Here is a 12,929-nt window from a genome sequence, read left to right as displayed (position 1 = left end):
AGCAGTCTTGAATAATTAGAACACTTTTGCCAGATTATCTAATGCCAATTTGTTTCTGGCAGATTCTTCTATGTCTTCTTTCTCATTGTCTGGCACTGGTTTGGAAGCACTCATCTCCATCAAATCATCTTCTGTTAAATCCTCTGGTGTGGTGTCTATTAGCTCTTGAATTTCTCCAAGATCCATAATTTGAAACGTTTACCCCCTACCTTTTTGCTATATCCACAATCTCTTTTATGATATCCTTGATTGGCTCTGTCATAAATCCTGTGAAGTCATGCACAACATCTGGACACAGTTTTCTCCAGCAGGAATTTATTGTTTCAGGCATGATGGCTTTCACGGCTTTTTCTATAAAAAGAATGCCATCTTCAATGGTGTAATCCTTCCAGACTTTCATGATGCTCTCACTATTGAGGTTCTCTTGCATAGAACTGACAATTCTTTCCATTCAGTGCTGTGTGTAATGAGCCTTTAAAGTCCTTGTGACCCCTTCATGCAGAGGCTGAATTAAACATTGTGTTTAGGGGCAGGTAGACCACTTCCACATCTTTGATGTTGAACTCATGGGATTCTGGATGGACAGGGGCATTGTCTAATATTCAAAGAACTTTAAAAGGCATTCCTTACCGGTAAGGTACTTCCTGACCCTAAGAACAAAGCATCGATGAAACCAATCCAGAAAAACTGTTCTCTCATTATCCAAGCCTTCTTGTTGTACGACCAAAAGTTTGGCAGCTGGTGTTCATCTTTCCCTTCAAGGCTCCAGGGTTAGCAGCTTTATAGACAAGGGCAGTCCTGATTATAAACCGGACTGCATTTCCAGAAAACAGTAAAGTTAGCCTATCCCTTTCTACCTTAAATCCTGGTGCTCTCTTCCCTTCTTTATTAATAAATGCCTTTTGTGGTATTTTTTTCCAGCATGAGACACGTTCATCTGCATTAAGTACCCTGCCAGCAGATATTCTCTCTTCTCAATGATTTTTTAAATGGCATCTGGGAACTTGTCTGCTGCCTCTTATTTGACAGAAGCTGCTTCTCCTGTTATCTTGAGTTTTTTTTTAAACCAAACCTCTTCCTAAAATTATCAAACTATCTTTTGCTGGCATTAAATTTTCTAGCTTTAGATCATTCACCTTCTTTTTGCTTTAAAGTGTCAGATAATGATCTTGTTTTTCCTTGACCTATATTAGCATCTATTCTCATGCCTTTCTTAGACCAATTCTGCATCCACATAAAAGTTGCATTTTCAATACAAGATTAAAAGGTATTTTACAAAAAGTACAAGGGTTGTTTACCTGCTGGCATAGCTGCAGCAATGGCTAGATGCATTTCCTTTTCTTTTTTAACAATGGACCTAATGATGGATTTATTTATCTCAAAATGGTGGGTAATCATAGCTGCAGATCTCAACCTATGGTACATATCAAGCAATTCAACTGTTTTTTGTAATGTTATGACTTTTCTCTGCTTCTTGGGAGCACTTCCAGCATCACTAGTCATATAGGTCCCATGGTGTTAGTCAAGGTTTACAGTGTTACACTTAACATTATAAAAAATATGTAAGAATTGAGAGTCATCACTTTTATTGCAATATGCAATTTACTGGAAAGACAAAATTCTCATGTGGATATGATTTTTTATGTGTTAACTCCTGTCTCTAAAATACACACACACACACACACACATCCCATTCATTATGACCACATTGAACTCTGCAGTTTATTCCTGAATGTGTCATCTTTTTCAGGCAGGCATATGTTTGAAAACACTTAGTCCTCAGCCTTTTCTTATATTCTCAGAGATCCTGTCCATGTTGTAAGACCCAGTTCAAATGTCACCATCTACATATTTTGATGTCAGTTTCTGCTTGCTATTGATTCCCATGAATAGCCATTCTCACTCTATATTGAATTAAACAAAAGAGAGGTTTCTGACCAGAAATATATAATTTTGGGGGGAGTTCATTTGAGTTAACTATTTGTCATGAAATCTTTTGTTGCTTTCAAGGCACAACAATGAAATTGGCTTCTACTTATGCCTATGTTCCATGCTACAGATGGGAAGAAGCACAGTTCATTAAGGTAGGATGTCTGATCTAATATCAGATGAGTAAAAAAATCTGCATTAGAGTGAAAAACGAGCCTGTACTATGACTCGAACATTTGATGAACTTATAGGATTACTGACTGTGCAATTCGTACTGGCACCATCACTGGCTGTTCAGAGATTTATATTTCCTGAAAGGAATTAATAGGTTTAGGAGGGCATTACTGATGAAATTGCAGATACCCAATTCCAAGCCTACATAATGGGCATGGAATTAGTGTATATTAAATCACCTCTCACGGTGATTTAATATAAGAGGAGGTGATTGAGTATAAGAGGAATAATGATAATATTAGGATGTTTGAGGATTCTAAAGTACATCAGTGAAGGCAAGATTATGTTATAGTTGTTTTCATTTGGAAAATGAAAAGGAGTAAAAATAAAATATAAACCTTGGAGTCTAAACCCTGATGAAATTTAAGTCTCCCCTGTTCTGGAAAAGAAGAGGAGAAATTTAACATCTATAAGGAGAAATTTAACATGTATAACAAAATACATTTTCAAATTGATTCCAACTGATGTGCTTGTCTCACCATTGCATAACTCTGTAACATGTAATAATGTTTTTCTAGACAGTCTCTCACTCTGTCACCCAGGCTGGAGTACAATGGCACAATCATAGCTCACTGTGACCTTGAACTCCTGGGCTCAAGTGATCCTCCTGTCTCAGACTTGAGTAGCTAGGACTAAAGGCATGAGCCACCATATTCAGCTAATTTTTTTTTTTTTTAATTTCAGAGGCAGCATCTTACAATGTTCCCCAGGCTAGTCTAGAACTTTTGGCCTCAAACGAATCTCCCACCTTGGCCTCCCAAAGCATTGGGATTACAGGCATAAACCACTGCACCTGGCCCCTGTAATATAAAATTGATGCACCCAAAGATCTTAGGATATATGGAACTATAAGAAGTAATAATAACCAGGTCCTCATAGCATCATAGACTACCTTTTGTTGATTTCTCTCCATTTCCTGAGAGTCTACAGGAACTAATGCCACCATAAGTCACATTTTTATTTTTCCTGTGGCAGCACAAGAAATTCAAGCTTTGCAGTGTATGGTTTGATTTGAGATGTCTTAATCTAATCATCATCCATCATCCTCTAATCTGACACATCCTATATGCCTTCCCTCTCAGACCCTTTTTCTTTGCTCCTTGAAACACTCATAAGTGATCAACACAGTCTCATTTATCCTTGTTATCTTTACCTTGACTAAAACCAGGTTATGCTACTTCCCTGGAGGACCTCTCAAAAGGAAGCTGTTTGTTCTATTTCTTTCTCATCTGTCCCAGGACTAGGTATTGCATTAGGAGATCCCTTGCTTCCCACTGCTGCTTTTAAATCATTTCATTTCCTTCTTCCCTTCATTCTTCCCAAATGCAAGGTCTTTCAACTTTCATTTCATGCTACACTCTGCCCTTTATTGCTGCTCTCTGGAATTTGTGGTCACTGTCCCTCATACACTGAAAACTCACATACCTCTACCTCTAGCCCTGTTGTATTCCTGATGACTTGAGCATCCAAGGGAGTGATACATACAGCACTGGTCAATCATTTCTTTACCTGCCACACATACAGCAATCTTTAATTTCAATAGCCTTAGCCACTCATTCCCAAATAATGCTTGGATCATGCACATTATCATGAGTAAATACACCCATGTCTGAAATCCTGATTTCAAGTACTTCCCAATTTTTCTGTCTTTTCTTTACTTTCAGCTCACAGAAACAATTCTTCCACCATATTAAAAACTCTAATCCAATTCACTTGTTCCACCACTTTTTTAATTCATTATTCTCTCCTGTCTTTACTTTCTTCCTCCTATTGCTTGATGCACTATTTCAATCACTCACTTCTAAACACACTAGGTTACTTTACCTAATACACTCAAACCCTCTTGGGATCCAGTTTTCCACCTTCTTTATGCCTATGAATTTTATGGAATAAAATGATATAAATGGGTCGACTGGTTTTATTTTAAATTACCAATTGTACATTTAAAAACATACTTTCTGAGAATGATAGTTTCCAGCTTCATCCATGTCCCTACAAAGGACATGAACTCATCATTTTTTATGGCTGCATAGTATTCCATGGTGTATATGTGCCACATTTTCTTAATCCAATCTATCATTGGACATTTGGGTTGGTTCCAAGTCTTTGCTATTGTGAATAGTGCCGCAATGAACATACGTGTGCATGTGTCTTTATAGCAGCATGATTTATAATCCTTTCTCAGCAAACTATCGCAAGGACAAAAAACCAAGCACCGCATGTTCTCACTCACAGGTGGGAATTGAACAATGAGAACACATGGACACAGGAAGGGGAACATCACATACCGGGGACTGTTGTGGGGTGGGGGGAGGGGGGAGGGATAGCATTAGGAGATATACCTAATGCTAAATGACGAGTTAATGAGTGCAGCACACCAACATGGCACATGTATACACATGTAACAAACCTGCACGTTGTGCACATGTACCCTAAAACTTAAAGTATAATGATAATAAAAAATAAAATAAAATAAAATGAAAGTTAAATTAAGAAAATAAGTAGCCAGTACAGACACGAAGAAGAGAATTCCACATAAAATAAACAATATATATTCAATCCCTGAGTAAAAGAAAGAACTATGTATTGAGAACTGGAGGGCCAGTATGGGCAGAGAGAAAAAGAGAACTGGTCTGAGATAGGTCAAAGGGAGAGGGCAAAGGAAAAAAAAAATAGCATACTTTCTAATGTTGTGTGGTTTTGCTCTCTTTTCATAGTAAATTGCATCTACCTTTCCAAGGAAACAATTTTAAACCTTCTTTCTTTTTCAAACCCTTCACAACTCCCCTCACCACACAAACACACACATACATGCATATCACACCTAATAATCTTCATACTGTCATATTTCATTGAAAAACTAGAAATTGTTATTTATTTTAAATTAACTCAACACATTTTATTGGAAGGAAACTGTCTTATTTTCACACTACCAAATTGTCCTGCTTGCAGGTATATGGATCTGGTGCTGCTCCTAGTCAATAAAAAAACTATCCCTGCTACAGTCAACCAGGACAGTACTCTCCACTGGTGCTCCAGATCTCATTCTCCCTTGTCCTCACAAGGATTTTGCCTGTATAATCATCTTATATCTTCTTTATCAATATTGCTTTCCTTTTTATTGTATTATCCTCACTAGCCTCTAAAGTGTGTTTACTATGCCCTATTTTTAAAAAGATAAATCTCCATTTCTCACTAGATAGGGCTCATTACTCTGCTTAGTGTCATAGTGATGGCAGCAGAGGCCCATCTGGAGCAGCTGCTGTGGAGATGTCACCTGCAGTGGGGGAGGTGTGGCTGGGGCTGGGTGCTCTGCGGAGCCCATGAGGGCTGGGAATAGGAGAGAGCCCTGCTCCCTATTGAGGTGGCAGTGTGAGAGCCCCATGCTCCCAGGTGCAACTGCAGCTGCGCAGCCACCGCTCAGGATCCAGGCATCCCTGCGCTCTAGGGAGCACATGAAGCCTCCTGCCCCTGCATGCTTGGAAGTGCCTGCTCCCTTTCCCTGGGCCTCTCCTGTTCCTGGCACCTGCTCCAGCACAAAGCAAAGTTGTAGCTGAGCCCAGGTGTTGTTGTGACCTGGCCAGGTGTGCCCGCACTCAGGGCAGTGCTGACACACCAGCCCCCTGCTGCCTCAGTCCCCTCTGAAGCTTTGGGTACCAACAAGCCCAGGGAGGGAGCTTGGGTGGGGCCTGAGGGCGGCTTGGCGTGGACCTGCAGGCGTCTCTCAGCATGGACAGCCTGGGTGTGTGGACAGCATGTTGATGGCAGTGGGAGGCAAACAGGTTCCTAGGCAGGAAGGAGCAGGTACCCAGTGAAACCCCACCTTCAAGCCAAGCCAGGGATGGCCTGAAGCCTGGGAGCTGGGCTGCCAGTTCTGGGTGGAGTCGTGACCTAGAATGAGAATTTGTGGTTCCTTTTCCAGGCCTGCCCATGGCCACCCATGGACCAATCAGCACCCACTTCCTCCCTTCTGAGCCCATAAAAACGCCAGACTCAGCTAGACTCACTCTTCAGGATGACCTGCCTGTGGAGAGGAGTTGCCCCCTTTGGGTGTCCAGGGAGCTGTTCTGTTGTTCAATAAAGCTTCTCTCTGCCTTACTCACTCTCCAGTTGTCTGCATAACTTTATTCTTCCCAGAAGCGGGACAAGAACTCAGGACCCACTGAAGAGTGAAAAGAGCTGGAACATGTTACTGAGTGGCTCACCAACCTGTGGGTGATGACATGTTTTCTGACTTAGGGAGTAAAGAATAGCAGTCCTTCTGGGAGCCCAGACCTTGAGGTTCATTGAGTCAGGGCTGTGACTCACTGTAATACCCTCTTTGGGGCTCTAAGGTTCCTGGTGTTTCCCAGCTCTCAAGCACCAACACCTCCAGAGGCTGGTGCCTGCAGCAGAGGCTGCATGAAATATGTCTAGTCCAGCCACAGCCTCACATGGAGCTGACACCTGTGCCAGAGCCTGGAGCTGCCCTCCCCACCACAGCAGCCAGTGTGCCTCGCTGTGGACAGTGGCCAGACCCCGTACTGGATCACCCACACAACCCTCACCGCTCTGGGCCTGGCTTGCCCTTGGCAGGCATAGGATCCAGGCTGGTAGCATGAGCCAGCCGCAGCCTGCCAAACTGAGTGGGTGGAATGACCTCAGCATGCATAAGCAAAAACCCAAGCAGATGCACTGCCGGCCACAGAAGTTTCTGGCTTGCAAAGTGACACCCTAAGGATCATGTGACAATAGCAAAGTCTCTTAAATAAGTAATCAAGAATTGTCATATCCACATCCTCACCTCCCATTCAGATTCTGATCCATTCAAATCTCACTTTCATCCCCACCACACTACTGAAACTTTTATTCTCAAGGTCACCAAAATCATCCCGCTACCAATTCCATTGGACTATATCTCTGTCTTCTTCTCCCTTGATTTCTCAATGATGTTACACACAGCAGCTCTTCCCTATTTCTTAAAACACTCTCCTTTCTTGTCACTCTTGACACTACTGACTCCTGTTTTCTTTTTTAAAAAATGTCTCAAGCTTCTCCCTTCCATTTCTTACACAGTTTGTCTTACTCCTCCAATACCTTCTTCAACTCTTTATGCTGGAATTCCTAAACTGCCTTTCCTGAAATCTATTCTTTTTTACATCTATACTCTGTTCCTAGGTGTTTTCACTCTTTTGACTTTAAATACAATCAAATGCTGATAATTTTTATGTTTTATGTTGATATTGCTAGGCCAGATCATTCATTGAGCTCCATATTTATATACACAACTGTCTATATGATGGATGCCTCAAAGTTATGTCCAAAATGTACAAACCTACAATATCTGCTTCTCATACAATCTTCCTCATTTCAGTTAATGCCATCACCATTGATCCAAGCAAGCAAGCCAAATCCATCAGACTATCTTCTTCCAGTTCATTGTAGGTTATTTAATTTTTATCTTTTGTGTCTTATTTCAAATGTTATCTTTTCAGAGTCTTCTCTGACTATCCCATCTAAAATAAACTCCTTATCTCCTTTCATATCTTTTTGTGTATGTGCTTCACATTTTTGCAGTCTATATTATTTTCTATTTTCAGCACTAGAATCATTGCCAGTTGTGAGCAGATTTCTTTCTTTTCACTATACCTGTATCAGATAGTGTAAGACCTGACATATAGTAGGCACTTAAATCTTTGTAAATTAAATAGAAAAAAATAAAATTTCAAAACATATCTCATAATAATTTCACATAATTATACATTATAATTAACCAGATTAATGGGTTAAATTTATTATATGTAGGTCTAGCAAGGACATTACGATAGAGAACAAGGTGTATTACTAGTCCCATCCCCACCCAATGAACACATCATGCTTGTAATAGAATTGTTGAAATACCATTAAAAATATCCAAACTCTATTTCTAAAATGAATTATGGCTTTCTTTCATTTGTCTCTTCCATTACTTCTTATTCCTTTTCTAAATCTTTAGTTATGTAGACATAGTTTTGCTGTATAATTTAAATTCTGGTTTCAGTTACTTGAATTAATGCTCCAGTTTTACTTCTTGGATTTGGCTTAGGCATTTCTATAGAACACAATACACCTGGGCATGGTTTGCCATAGAAGTTCACTTTTGGCTTTATAATCATGCACTTGCTATCATTTCTACATCCCATAAACGTAGATAACAGAGTCACACAATCTCTCTAGATCTGGGAAATTCCCAGCAAGACCTCTCTTCAGCCAGCCTTCGCTAGGAAGTTTTTTTTAAGAATTAAATTTAATTGTTACAGACACAAGCACAATCATATTAATTAAAAATAATGGTGAATATAAATTACTTTAACTGAAATGATTTGTTTAAGTAAAGGTGCACAGTGAAATTTCAATTCAGAATTGGCCTTTGTTAAGGTGTAATAATTTTACAAAGACTAGCTATTAATCTTTTGTGGAAAGCTGAAACTTTTTTTATCCTAACTTAAAATGCAGTAATGATTTTTAGACTGAAGGATTTGTAAAACCTTGAATTCACACTAGAAAAAAAATTTAGAAATTCATTAATGGTGATATCCACATATATTTAACACTTTCTAGTTGTACATGAAACATATCCGAGTGCTTTTCAGGATAATCTAAAGTCTAGGACTATTTGTAAAAGCTGGTTTTCGCTTTTAAAATTATATTTTAAGCAGGTTCTAAGGGAGAATTGTAGAGTGTAGGAAAAAGTGACTAAGAAAGACGATATATCCTCCCCTCTGAGTTATGGTGAGTGTGGCATTTGTCGTATTGATACAATAAAAATAATAAAGCAATAATCTTTCAAAGATGTTTCACTGTTCCATGGAAAGAAGTTGAATCTATTGAAAGAGCTAGAACTGGCTAGTCCAACAGGAACTCTAAAGTTTTATTTTTGGTAGCACCAAGGAGGCCTGGGAAATTCTCTGTTAGGTACAGAGGAGGTGATTGACAGAAAACACATGATCTCTTCAATAGACATTACCAGTGTTTGAAAATCCTTCGTGAAATGAGTGCTGGTGGCATCCAACCCATCAATGGCAGGGCATGTGAATGTGTGAAGGTGGGCAGGGGAAAACTGGTAATGGTACCATTATGAGAAATCAACAATTGCCTGATAAATTGCTAACAGAGGAGGAGGGCAGTGTAGTTAGCAACAGATTTTTGACTGATATTAAAAGTAAACTTGGGAACTTAAATGAAATCTTAGGTCTGTTCCTTTGTTGACATTAGATAGTATTGCTTATTATTATCGGAATTTTTTTGTATTTTAGAGAAGCAATGAACTATTGTTTGGATGAGTTTTTGTTAGCTTTTGAGATGGGGGCTCAACTAACTATATCCTTCTATATCAGGGGTTCTCCTGACATAAGATTTACCTAGATGTGTGGATGACTTCCAAGTTAGCACAAGTAAGGAAACAAAGTAAGTTGAATTATGAAGTTTAACTTTTTGAAACATTGCAATTCATTGTCATTCAGAAAAATGAAAAAATTTTTGAAAGTCTGTTTGAAATCAAAGTCTATCTTAGAGTTGTTAAAACTAAAATGAATGGGAGGAGCCAAGATGGCCAAATAGGAACAGCTCCCGTCTACAGCTCCCAGCGTGAGCTACGCAGAAGATGGGTGATTTCTGCATTTCCATCTGAGGTACGGGGTTCATCTCACTAGGGAGTGCCAGACAGTGGGCGCAGGTCAGTGGGTGCGCACACCACGCTCGAGCCAAAGCAGGGCGAGGCAGTGCCTCACTCGGGAAGCGCAACGGGTCAGGGAGTTCCCTTTCCTAGTCAAAGACAGGGGTGGCAGACGGCACCTGGAAAATTGGGTCACTCCCACCCGAATACTGCGCTTTTCCGATGGGCTTAAAAAACAGCGCATCAGTAGATTATACCCTGCACCTGGCTCAGAGGGTCCTACGCCCACGGAGTCTCACTGATTGCTAGCACAGTAGTCTGAGATCAAACTGCAAGGCGGCAGCGAGGCTGGGGGAGGGGCACCCGACATTGCCCAGGCTTGCTTAGGTAAACAAAGCAGCGGGAAGCTCCAACTGGGTGGAGCCCACCACAGCTCAAGGAGGCCTGCCTGCCTCTGTAGGCTCCACCTCTGGGGGCAGGGCACAGACAAACAAAAAGACAGCAGTAACCTCTGCAGACTTAAATGTCCCTGCCTGACTGCTTCGAAGAGAGCAGTGGTTCTCTCAGCATGCAGCTGGAGATCTGGGAACGGGCAGACTGCCTCCTCAAGTGGGTCCCTGACCCCTGACCCCAGAGCAGCCTAACTGGGAGGCACCCCCCGGCAGGCACAGACTGACACCTCACACGGCCAGGTACTCCAACAGACCTGCAGCTGAAGGTCCTGTCTGTTAGAAGGAAAACTAACGAACACAAAGGACATCCACACCAAAAACCCATCTGTACATCACCATCATCAAAGACCAAAAGTAGATAAAACCACAAAGATGGGGAAAAAACAGAGCAGAAAAACTGGAAACTCTAAAAAGCAGAGCGACTCTCCTCCACCAAAGGAACGCAGTTCCTCACCAGCAACGGAACAAAGCTGGATGGAGAATGACTTTGACGAGCTGAGAGAAGAAGGCTTCAGACGATCAAACTACTCCGAGGTATGGGAGGACATTCAAACCAAAGGCAAAGAAGTTGAAAGCTTTGAAAAAAATTTAGAAGAATGTATAACTAGAATAACCAATACAGAGAAGTGCTTAAAGGAGCTGATGGAGTTGAAAACCAAGGCTCGAGAACTACGTGAAGAATGCAGAAGCCTCAGGAGCCGATGCGATCAACTGGAAGAAAGGGTATCAGCGATGGAAGATGAAATGAATGAAATGAAGCGAGAAGGGAAGTTTAGAGAAAAAAAGAATAAAAAGAAATGAGCAAAGACTCCAAGAAATATGGGAATATGTGAAAAGACCAAATCTATGTCTGATTGGTGTACCTGAAAGTGACGGGGAGAATGGAACCAAGTTGGAAAATACTCTGCAGGATATTATCCAGGAGAACTTCTCCAATCTAGCAAGGCAGGTGAACATTCAGATTCAGGAAATACAGAGAACACCACAAAGATACTCCTCAAGAAGAGCAACTCCAAGACACATAATTGTCAGATTCACCAAAGTTGAAATGAAGGGTAAAATGTTCAGGGCAGCCAGAGAGAAAGGTCGGGTTACCCTCAAAGGGAATCCCATCAGACTAACAGCAGATCTCTTGGCAGAAACTCTACAAGCCAGAAGAGAGTGGGGGCCAATATTCAACATTCTTAAAGAAAAGAATTTTCAAACCAGAATTTCATATCCAGCCAAACTAAACTTCATCAGTGAAGGAGAAATAAAATACTTTACAGACAAGCAAATGCTGAGAGATTTTGTCACCACCAGGCCTGCCCTAAAAGAGGTCCTGAAGGAAGCACTAAACATGGAAAGGAACAACTGGTACCAGCCACTGCAAAATCATGCCAAAATGTAAAGACCGTCGAGACTAGGAAGAAACTGCATCAACTAACGAGCAAAATAACCAGCTAACATCATAATGACAGGATCAAATTCACACATAACAATATTAAATTTAAATGTGAATGGACTAAATGCTCCAATTAAAAGACACAGACTGGCAAATTGGATAAAGAGTCAAGACCCATCAGTGTGCTGTATTCAGGAAACCCATCTCACGTGCACAGACACACATAGGCTCAAAATAAAAGGATGGAGGAAGATCTACCAAGCAAATGGAAAACAAAAAAAGGCAGGGTTGCAATCCTAGTCTCTGATAAAACAGACTTTAAACCAACAAAGATCAAAAGAGACAAAGAAGACCATTACATAATGGTAAAGGGATCAATTCAAGAAGAAGAGCTAACTATCCTAAATATATATGCACCCAATACAGGAGCACCCAGACTCATAATGCAAGTCCTGCATGACCTACAAAGAGACTTAGACTCCCACACATTAATAATGGGAGACTTTAACACCCCACTGTCCACATTAGACAGATCAACGAGACAGAAAGTCAACAAGGTACCCAGGAATTGAACTCAGCTCTGCACCAAGCAGACCTGATAGACATCTGCAGAACTCTCCACCCCAAATCAACAGAATATACATTTTTTTCAGCACCACACCACACCTCTTCCAAAATTCACCACATACTTGGAAGTAAAGCTCTCCTCAGCAAATGTAAAAGAACAGAAATTATAACAAACTATCTCTCAGACCACAGTGCAATCAAACTAGAACTCAGGATTAAGAATCTCACTCAAAACCGCTCAACTACATGGAAACTGAACAACCAGCTCCTGAATGAATACTGGGTACATAACGAAATGAAGGCAGAAATAAAGATGTTCTTTGAAACCAACAAGAACAAAGACACAACATACCAGAATCTCTGGGACACATTCAAAGCAGTGTGTAGAGGGAAATTTATAGCACTAAATGCCCACAAGAGAAAGCAGGAAAGATCCAAAATTGACACCCTAACATCACAATTAAAGGAACTAGAAAAGCAAGAGCAAACACATTCAAAAGCTAGCAGAAGGCAAGAAATAACTAAAATCAGAGCAGAACTGAAGGAAATACAGACACAAAAAACCCTTCAATAAATTAATGAATCCAGGAGCTGGTTTTTTGAAAGGATCAACAAAATTGATAGACTGCTAGCAAGACTAATAAAGAAAAAAAGAGAGAAGAATCAAATAGATGCAAAAAAAATGATAAAGGGGATACCACCACTGATCCCACAGAAATACAAACTACCA

At 40.6% G+C, this 12,929-nt stretch overlaps 1 long non-coding RNA gene across 1 annotated transcript in view; it reads right to left on the bottom strand.

The window, feature by feature from the left end:
* Positions 1-12,929, bottom strand: part of LOC134810081 (uncharacterized) — a 156,200-nt gene that overhangs the window by 70,554 nt on the left and 72,717 nt on the right. The window lies entirely within an intron of this gene.

This window comes from Pan troglodytes, chromosome 4, assembly GCF_028858775.2.
Source record: "Pan troglodytes isolate AG18354 chromosome 4, NHGRI_mPanTro3-v2.0_pri, whole genome shotgun sequence".
Classification (NCBI taxonomy): Eukaryota; Metazoa; Chordata; class Mammalia; order Primates; family Hominidae; genus Pan; species Pan troglodytes.
This window is presented reverse-complemented; position numbering and strand designations above follow the sequence as displayed.